The following is a 10,113-nucleotide window of genomic DNA, read 5'->3' on the forward strand; positions in this document are numbered from 1 at the left end:
CTCTCTCTCTCATTAATTAATAAATAAAATCTTAAAAAAAAAAGAACTCGTATTACTGAGTAAGAAGAAAACAAACAACCCAATAAAGAAAATCAGCAAAAGATTTAAAAAGATATTCAACAGATATACAAGATATACATATAACCAATACCTATATGAAAAGATGCTCAATATCATTAGTCATCACAGAAGTACAAATTAAAAATTATGAGCCACTGGGGCACCTGGCTGGCTCATTTGGAAGAGCATGCGACTCCTGATCGTGGTCCTGAGTTTGAGTCCCATGTTGGGTGTAGAGATTACTTAAATAAAATTTTGGGGACACCTGGGTGGCTCAGTCAGTTAAATGTCTGCCTTTGGCTCAGGTCATGGTCCCAGAGTCCTGGGATCGACCCATGTTGGGCTCCCTGCTCAGCAGAGAGTCTGCTTCTCCCTTCCCCTTGCTCCTTTTCTCTCTCTCTCTCTCTCTCACTAATAAATAAAATATTGAAAAAAATGTTTAAAAAAATAAAAAATTTTAAAAATAAATAAACAGATAAAAGTTAGGAGCTACTATTCCATACCCATGAGAATGGCTAAAGTTACTAAGTCTGACAATATCAAGTGCTGACAAGGAGGCTGAGCAATTGGCACTCTTACATGCTGTGGGTAGGACTACAAAATGAAACAGCTATTTTGAAAAATGATTTGGCAATTTCTTATAAAATTAAATATACACTTACCACATGTCCTAACAATTTCTTTTTTTTTTTTTTTTTTTTTTAAGATCTTATTTATTTTTCAACAGAGAGAGAGGGAACACAAGCAGGAGGAGTGGGAGAGGGAGAAGCAGGCTTCCCGCCGAGCAGGGAGCCCGATGCGGGGCTCGATCCCAGGACCCTGAGATCATGACCTGAGCCGAAGGCAGACGCTTAACGACTGAGCCACCCAGGCACCCCGTCCTAACAATTTCACCCCCATGTTTTCACTCAAGAGAAATGAAAACCTATGCCTACACAAATAGCAGCTGTATTCATAGCAGCCAAAATTGCAACTCTTATGTCCATCAATTGGTGAAGGAATAAACAAATTGGGATATAGCTATAGAATAGTATTCTACTTGGCAATAAAAAGGAACAAACTACACATACAACATGATGAATACACACAACAACATGAGGAATATCAAAAGCATTATGCTAACTGAAGGAAGCCAACCACAAAAGATTATACAATGAATACTTCCATTTATACAAAGTTCTAGAGAAGTCAAAACTGTGGTGACAGAGCCCATCAGTGGTTGCTAGGGGATGGAGTTGGGGGAATGAACTGATGGTAAAAGAGCCCAAGGAAATGTTGAGGGGATATTAAGACATTTTATATCATGATGGTGGTGATGGTTACATGACTGCACACATGGTCAAAACTCAAAGAACTGTACTTAAAACCGGCAAATTTTATTTATTTATTTATTTTTAAACATAGTCAATTTTATTCTTCTTAAACCACAAAATAGAGTCTTTGGTTGTACAAACATCACTAGTTACAGCCTTGCCAACAGGTCCCAGCTGGGGTCGGCAAATTTTATTGTATGCAAATTACACCTTAATAAGACTCACTGTGAGGGGCGCCTGGGTGGCTCAGTTGGTTAAGCGACTGCCTTCGGCTTAGGTCGTGATCCTGGAGTCCCGGGATCGAGTCCCGCATCGGGCTCCCTGCTCGGCAGGGAGTCTGCTTCTCCCTCTGACCTTCCTCCCTCTCATGCTCTCTGTCTCTCATTCTCTCTCTCAAATAAATAAATAAAATCTTTAAAAATAAATAAATAAAAAAATAAAAAAAGACTCACTGTGAAAATTCTGTTTCTATGACATACCTATTAGAATGGCTAAAATGAGGGCGCCTGGGTGGCTCAGTTGGTTAAGTGGCTGCCTTCGGCTCAGGTCATGATCCTGGAGTCCCAGGATCAAGTCCCGCATCGGGCTCCCTGCTAGGCAGGGAGTCTGCTTCTCCCTCTGCCCCTCCCCCCTCTCATGTACTCTCTCTCATTCTCTCTCTCTGAAATAAATAAATAAAATCTTTAAAAAAAAAAAAAGAATGGCTAAAATGAAAGAGACTGACTATACCAAGTGTTGAAGAGGATGTGGAGCAACGGGTACTCTTGAATATTATTGGTGAGAATGTAGAATGTTACAACCACTTTAGAGAACAGTGTGGCATTTTTGGTGAAGTTAAACATACATTTACCATACAACCAAGCAATTTCACTTCTGGTATTTATGCAAAAGAAACACAATATATATGTCCACAAAAAGACTTACAGTTGAATATTCATAGCAGCTTAATTTAAATAATTGGAAACAAGACAAATGTTCACTAACTGGTGAAGAGAGAAATGACTTGCGGCATATTCACAAATAGCACCAGCTATAAAAAGGAATGACCTACTGATACAGGAATCTCACTGATGGACTTTAAAAATGTTATGCTGTGGGCGCCTGGGTGGCTCAGTTGGTTGGGCACTGCCTTCAGCTCGGGTCATGATCCCAGGGTCCTGGGTCCGAGTCCTGAATTGGGCTCCCTGCTTAGTGGATAGTCTGCTTCTCCCTCTGCCCCTCCCCCTCCTCTCTCTCTCTCAAATAAATAAATAAAATCTTTTAAAAAATAAATAAAAATGTTACACTGAGCAAAATAAATCATACTTAAAAAGTACGTACTATAGGGGCGCCTGGGTGGCTTAGTTGGTCAAGTGACAAACTCTTGGTTTTGGCTCAGGTGGGGATCTCCCGGTTGTGGGATCCAGCCCCACTTCAGGCTCTGCACTCAGCACAGAGTCTGTCTCAGATTCTCTCTTCCTCTCTCGGCCCCTCCCCCTGCTCAGGCTCTCTCTCACTCTAAAATATATAAATAAATCTTTAGGGAAAAAGTACATAGTGTATAATTCCATTTATATGAAATTATAGACCAGACTAAACTGATCTGTATTTGAATGCAAAACTAAAAGGACTGGTAAGATAGATCCATTGAAGATATTTAAGCAAGGGGAGCCTGGGTGGCTCAGTTGGTTAAGCCTCTGCCTTGGGCTCAGATTGTGATCTCAGGGTCCTAGGATCAAGTCCATCAGGCTCCTTGCTCAGCGGGGAGCCTGCTTTTCCCTCTGCCCCTCCCCCCTGCTCATGTACACTCTCTCTCTTTCAGATAAATAAATAAAATATTGTTAAAAATATTTAAAAAAAGATATTTAAGCAAGAGAATGACATATATAAGGCTATCTTCTAGGAGATGACTTAAAACTTGTTTGCTATAATTAGAATAATGAGAAGACAGTTTGGTTTTCTTTTTCATATAATTTGTTGATTTTTTTTCACATTTTAAAAAGTGTTTGAAAGAAAAAAAGAGTTGCTATGATTTGGCCCAATAACAAGACCCAGGTATAAAGTTTTAGCATTAACTATCTTAAATTTAGAGTAAACACTTTTCCTGCTTATTTACTATTTCTTTGTTTGATATGATTGTCTTCCTATTCAACAAGAGACTCCAAAAAAGAACTTTTCTTCCGTAAGTTGACATCTCTTTGAAATGTCAGAATCATTCCTAACTTGTGTATCATGAAATTAAAGGAAGAGATTGGAAAAAATGGATAATGACTATTGATCCCTAATGCTTTCTTATAAAATGCCTTTTCTTTAGAAATATTTAAATTAAAAATACTCCTTTATAGATAAGTCATCATCTCTCAAGAAGCAATCAGGTTATCCATGTTACCTCTTGTAACTTTCTAGGTAGAGTTTTTATAAGCAAACTTTTCTCTAAATGGGCAAATTATGATTATTCTTAATTATTGTCTCCAATTAGCTACTGTCAATTTATCTAATGACTTCTGTGTTCATTAGCAAATGCCCCAGAATGAAAATACTCTCTTAAGCCTAGTGAAGTAATACATTTTTGGCACTTATGTTTTTGTTCTAGTGTTTGAATGCAGAACTTCATGATTTGCTAATGAAAAAATGAGCAATTAAGGAAAGGAATCTGTAGTGACAGGAAGCAGAGAGTGGTTGTCTGGGGGACACGTGGAAAGGGGTTGGGGATTTGCTGCAAAGGGCCACACTGGAATTTGATTTGGGTGATGATTGCATAGGTATGTGCTTTTGCCAAAACTCACGGAACTGTGTGCACTAAAAACCTGTGCATTTTGGGCGCCTGGGTGGCTCAGATGGTTAAGCGTCTGCCTTCGGCTCAGGTCATGATCCCAGGGTCCTGGGATCGAGTCCCGCATCGGGCTCCCTGCTCAGCGGGGAGCCTGCTTCTCCCTCTGCTTCTCTCTCTCTGTCTCTTATGAATAAATAAAATCTTAAAAAAAAACCCCAAACCTGTGCATTTTATTGTATGCTAATTATACTTCCATAAGTTTGATTTGAAAGAAAAAACAAAGCAGGGTAGGGAAGAGCAGATTAGAAGAGAATATCAACCAGAGGGGAAGACCGTAGAGCTCAGAGAGGCTGGAGGGTACTGCTTTGGTTGGTGGCTTTGGCTCTGAGCTTTGCTTCTCCAAAGTCTTACGGATCTTTAAGGCTTAGTTGAAATGCCATTGCTCCTAGGAAGCTACCTTGGCTTCCCCAGCCCATGGTGATTTATCTTTGACATCAGTGTTGATTCTGCATATTCATATTAAAAAAATCCTCCATCAGTGAGTGTAGTGCTTTCAGTTTATTAAATGCTTTCAGCCCATTATCTCAGCTGATTCTCACCTTAACCACCATTCAGGGCAAGGATTATTTTTTCCATTTAAAGTTGGGGAAACTAAGGCTCAGGAAGGGAAGTAACTTACCTAAATCTTTCAACCACAAGTTAAACAGAACATGAACTAGAACCCGGACCTCCAGTACTTCTTCCCTGAAAGGCAGTGGAGGGGTGGGTGGCCAAAGGGTCTAGAACTCCCACTAATTTGCTTGGGAAATTTCCTGGGAATATTAATATTGCTAGACTGCAGCTTCCACAACTGTCAAATGGGTGAAGTCCCCGCCCTTCCCATGTCCTACGCTTGTGGTTAGGAGTGCCTTGAACAGTCCTTGGCTGACAAATAAGTGCCAATAAATATTTAATGCAATTAACCAATATTTACTGAGCACTTACTCAGGCAGTATGGTAGACAGTGGGGATAACCAGTGAACAAGGAGACGGGCGGGAAAAGAGATGGCGGGGTAGAGTCAGATAAAGGAATGGGAATCAGGTCAGAAGTCTGATGAGGGGATGTTCAAGGTGAGAACTGAAGGTTTAGAAGGAGCTAGCCACACACAGATCTGGGAGAAGAGCATTCCAGGTCTTTGGAATTCTGGATTATCTTGCATTTTGCAACTCCCCTTTCCCAGATGAGCAAACTGAGACTATTAGTCTACAAAACTGGCATTGACCCAATCCCTGTTTTCCACTGAAGGGACTAAACAGGAACTCTATCAACATTTTCTCACTTGATCCTAACAACTATAATTTTCGATGGTAATGTTCCCATTTTCTAGGTGAGTAAATGAAAGAAAATCATCAAATCTCATAGAGGTACTTGGCTTTGTTTATTCTGATGACTCTGCCTTGTTCCAGATGGACTTGCACTCAAATGGGAGCCTCATCTGTCTGGTTCCAAAGTCCAAGCTCTTTCCCCAACATCAGACTGACGCAGAGTGTCTGAGAGCTGGCAATGTAACCACCAGCCAGGCAGAGACAGTCAGAGCAGAGGCCAAGTCCAAAACATGGGGGAGGCTGTTTTTTCTGGACCACCTCCCCCAACCCCCCCCTACCAGATCCAGCACTACATGAGGCATCCTGGTGGATAGAAATATATATTCCACATATTTTATTTATTCAGCCCCTACTATTGCAAGGTCCTACTCTAGACTCTAGAGAGAAAGCTGTGAACATGCTAGACAAAAACTTCTGCCTCCACTGGGCTTGCACTCAAATGGGGAGGTGAGTGGACCACACGAATGATTATCATACTAGACAGAAAAAAATGCTTTGGAAAAGGAGGACTTGGTAAGCTTAGGTCAAAGAAGGAAGATGTATACTCAGGGTGGAGATGGGGAGCCAGAGAAATCTTTCTGGATGAGGGGACTTTTGAGTCTAGGTTCAATGATGCCCATTCGTCAAATGGAGCTGATAATAGGCTCTTACTATACAGGGCTGTTGTGGGGATCAAATAAGGTCGTGGCCGTGAAGTGTTTAGTGGAGTGCCTGGCACATAGGAAGTCCTAAATAACTCTCACTGAGTTCTCTATTCCTCATTCTAATAAATATTATCTATGGTCTTAGTTCAGCTGCTATAACAAAAATACCTTAGACTGAGTGGTTTAAATAGCAGAAATTTCTTTCTCATGCTTCCGGAGTCTGGGAAGTCCAAGATCAAAGTACCAGCCAATTTGGTTCCTGATGAGAACCCTTGTCCAGGTTATGTCCTCACAGGCCAGGGTGGGGAGCAAGCTCTCTCTTGTCTCTTCTTATTAGGGTGCTAATCCCATCACAGGGCCCCACGCTCATGAACTAATTACCTCCCAAGTCCCTGTCTCCAAATACCATCACGCTTGAGATTAGGGTTTCAACATATGAATTGGAGGGGGACACGAACATTCAGTCCATAGCATCTATTTTGTACTGCACGACAAAATCTCCTCTGAAGACTTCCCATGGCCCGTAGGATAGAGCCCCAAAATCTAACAAGCCCGGGAGGGCCATGACAGATCTGCCCTAGGCTTCCTTCTTAGCCTCACCCTTCCTCACGTCCTCCCTGCTCCCTCTGTCCTGACCAGTCTGCCTTCCTCCTGCTCTTCCAGATCTACTCCCAGGCTGCTTCCTCTGTCAGAAATCTGGGCGCCACACTCCTCTCTCCCCTCCTCTCCTTGGCCAGCTCTTCCTTACCCGCCACGTCCAGGGTGTTTCCCTGGGCACTGCCACGAGTGTGGGCGTCCCATGGCTGAACTTTTTTTCCCCTCCGGACTCAGCACAAGTGCTTGTGTGATACTTGTCTTTCCCACTGGACTTAAAGACCCACGAGGGCCAGGACTGCATCTGTCTCATTCGTGGGCACAGCCAGCATCCGGTAGTGTCTGGAACAAACTCAGCACTCGATAATGTTGGCATGGCTCCTCCTTGAAGTGTGAGCTCAGATATGCAGAACTGGGACAGAAGTGCAGGGTCCCTGTCCCCACCCACCCACCCTGGAACCAGCAGTGAGGTCAGGGGTGACTCAGACATGAGGGGTAAGGATCTCTGCTGCTCTCCCCGGCTGAGCGTGGCTTCTCTCGGGAGCGGGGCCATCACTCACAGGCCGATGTGGAGAAGATGGGGTGCTCAGACTAGGTACCTACCCTTCTCCCCACAGACGGGAAGTGACTGGCCCAGGGTCTCCAGCCGCGGGAGTTGGGATGGGAGTGAACATCTATTCTGGCTCTTTCACGCTCTGCATCTGTTGCCTCCAATCTCAGGAAGAGAAGGTCGAGACAGGAAGTTGTGGGATGACACAGGGTGGTGACAAACCATGACAAGGATCTGAAGGCTCAGGCTTGTGAGACCTCAAGCAAGTCGTCTGCCCTCTCTGCTCTGTAGGCAGAGCCTGCAAGCTGACTCACAGGTGGAAATTTGCAAGCAGGTGGTTTATCAGGGATCAAAAGCAGAGGGCAGGGGCGCCTGGGTGGCTCAGTCTGCCTTCGGCTCAGGTCATGATCCCAGGGTCCTGGGATCGAGCCCCGCATCGGGCTCCCTGCTCAGCGGGAAGCCTGCTTCTCCCTCTCCCACTCCCCCTGCTTGTGTTCCTGCTCTTGCTGTCTCTCTCTGTGTGTCAAATAAATAAATAAAATCTTAAAAAAAAAAAAAAAGCAAAAAAAAGCAGAGGGCAGAGCGCAGCCTGTCGGGGCACAGGTGAGGCTGGGGCAGAGCGGACGCGTTGGCCTCATAAAGGGAGCCCCAGAGCGGGGACAGTCCTTCAGAGTGATTTCAAAAGGAGGCAGGTGGCCAGGCCTTTATACACTCCTCTCCCGTCCACCAGTCACTGAAGGCCGACTAGACTGCCTGGCAGGGCCGGAACCGTCAGCGAGGTAGCTCCGTTCAGTCCAGGGCAGTTCCCAGAGAGGGACTCCGCAGAGATCCTGCAGCAATGGGGGGTGGGGGGTGTGTGTGCAGGATGAAACGAGGGCCACAGCCTGGGCTGCACACCCCAGCATCCATTAGTAGGAACGTAGATTAGCCGTTTCCTAACTGCTCCACAGAGCCCTCGGGTTCCAAGAAGGTGCAGCGGGTGAGAAACTACTCTTCCTGGATGTGTTTCGGTTTCTGCGAAGGTCCCGCATCTTTCCTTGGAAGAAAAAGCTCTGCTGCTGGTTTGTAAATGCTCCTGCAGCACCTCCTGTTTCTCCTTTGGGGTGCTGATCACAGAATTTAAATAATTAGTTGTGTACTAATCTAATCTGTCTCCCCTGGACAATAACTCCCCAAAGGGCAGGAACCATGCCTGTCTTGTTCGCTGCTCTATGTCCAGCACATTTATGTAGTAGGGGCACAAGATCTGTTGAATGAAAGGATGCCCCCGGCATTGGAACACCGGGAAAGTTGCTCAAGCTGCAAATTTCTCAGCTCTGCCTCCAAACACCAGTCCTCTAGGAGGTTCCAAGGCACAAAAAGTTGGAGAACCACTTCATTCCACTTGTCCCAGGACTCTGGTGAATGTTGGGAACCACTGGAAGAGACTCACCCAGCTCCTGCCTCTATCCATTATCAGCAGTCCTCAATCCCAGCATGGCTTCCAAAACCAAACATAGAATCAAGCCCCAGGCAACCTTGAACAAACTCCAGCCTGCACAGCTGTGCCCAGATCCTGGAGTGCAAGATGCAGAAGCCTAAAACAGATTCATTAGATCCAGTCTGGAGCCCAGAGTGGTTTTCAATTCCACATGCAAATTAATTTGAACATAATAAAAAAAAATGCAGATTGAGGGCCTAGGGAGCTTGGGGACAAAAACGATGATCCAGAATCAGACTAGCAAGGATTCAAATCCTAAGTTGGGTGATGTTGGGCAGATATCTAAATACCCAATGGCTCACTGGTGCTAGGTGCCAGGCACCTGAACTATGCTAGGGGTTCTTCGTGCGTTATTTAATCCACACAACCCTCCTGTGCCCATAGGTATTGAGAACGGAACTAATTTGCTTATGGTTGAGACAGACATTAAATATCAAAGCTGGAATTTGAAGCTGGGTGTAACTGCTAAGTTGGTGTTCCGTAGACTCTCACTTGAGGTTCCTTTTCCACATCTGTAAAATGGGAACACCACTCCTTTCTCACAGGGTTGTGAAGATTGAGATAGTAAATTTGAAAACATTTGGCAAGGGGCACCTGGATGGCTCAGTCGGTTAAGCAGCTGCCTTCCGCTCAGATCATGATCCCAGGGTCCTGGGATAGAATCCCCCATCAGGCTACCTGCTCAGTGGGGAGTCTGCTTCTCCCTCTGCCTCTGCCCCTCCCCCCTGCTCATGCTCTCTCTCTCTCTCAAATAAATAAAATCTTGAAAAAGCTAAAAAAAAAAAAAAAGGAAACATTTGGCAAAGGCATTCAATAATGAGACCTGGAGAACTGAAGACATATTGTCTCTGGTTTTTTCTTTTGTTTTTTTTTTAAAGATTTTTATTTATGGGCGCCTGGGTGGCTCAGTCGTTAGGCATCTGCCTTCGGCTCGGGTCATGATCCCAGGGTCCTGGGATCGAGTCCCGCATCGAGCTCCCTGCTCGGCGGGGGGCCTGTTTCTCCCTCTCCCATTCCCCCTGCTTGTGTTCCTGCTCTTGCTGTCTCTCTGTCAAATAAATAAATAAAATCTTTAAAAAAAAAGATTTTATTTATTTATTTGTCAGAGAGAGAGAGAGCACAAGCAGGGGGAGCAGCAGAGGGAGAGGGAGAAGCAGGCTCCTCACCGAGCAAGGAGCCCGATGTGGGACTCGATCCCAGGACCCAGGGATCATGACCTGAGCCGAAGGCAGCCGCTTAACGACTGAGCCACCCAGGCGTCCCTTGTCTCTGTTTTTATGGCAGAGGAAACTTGAGGGTCAGTGAAATTAATCAACCCTCCCCCCAACCCAGGGATAGTAAGTGGCTAAGTCAGG

Source organism: Mirounga leonina, unplaced genomic scaffold (genome assembly GCF_011800145.1).
Source record: "Mirounga leonina isolate KUSES-001 unplaced genomic scaffold, KU_Mleo_1.0 Mir_173, whole genome shotgun sequence".
NCBI lineage: Eukaryota > Metazoa > Chordata > Mammalia > Carnivora > Phocidae > Mirounga > Mirounga leonina.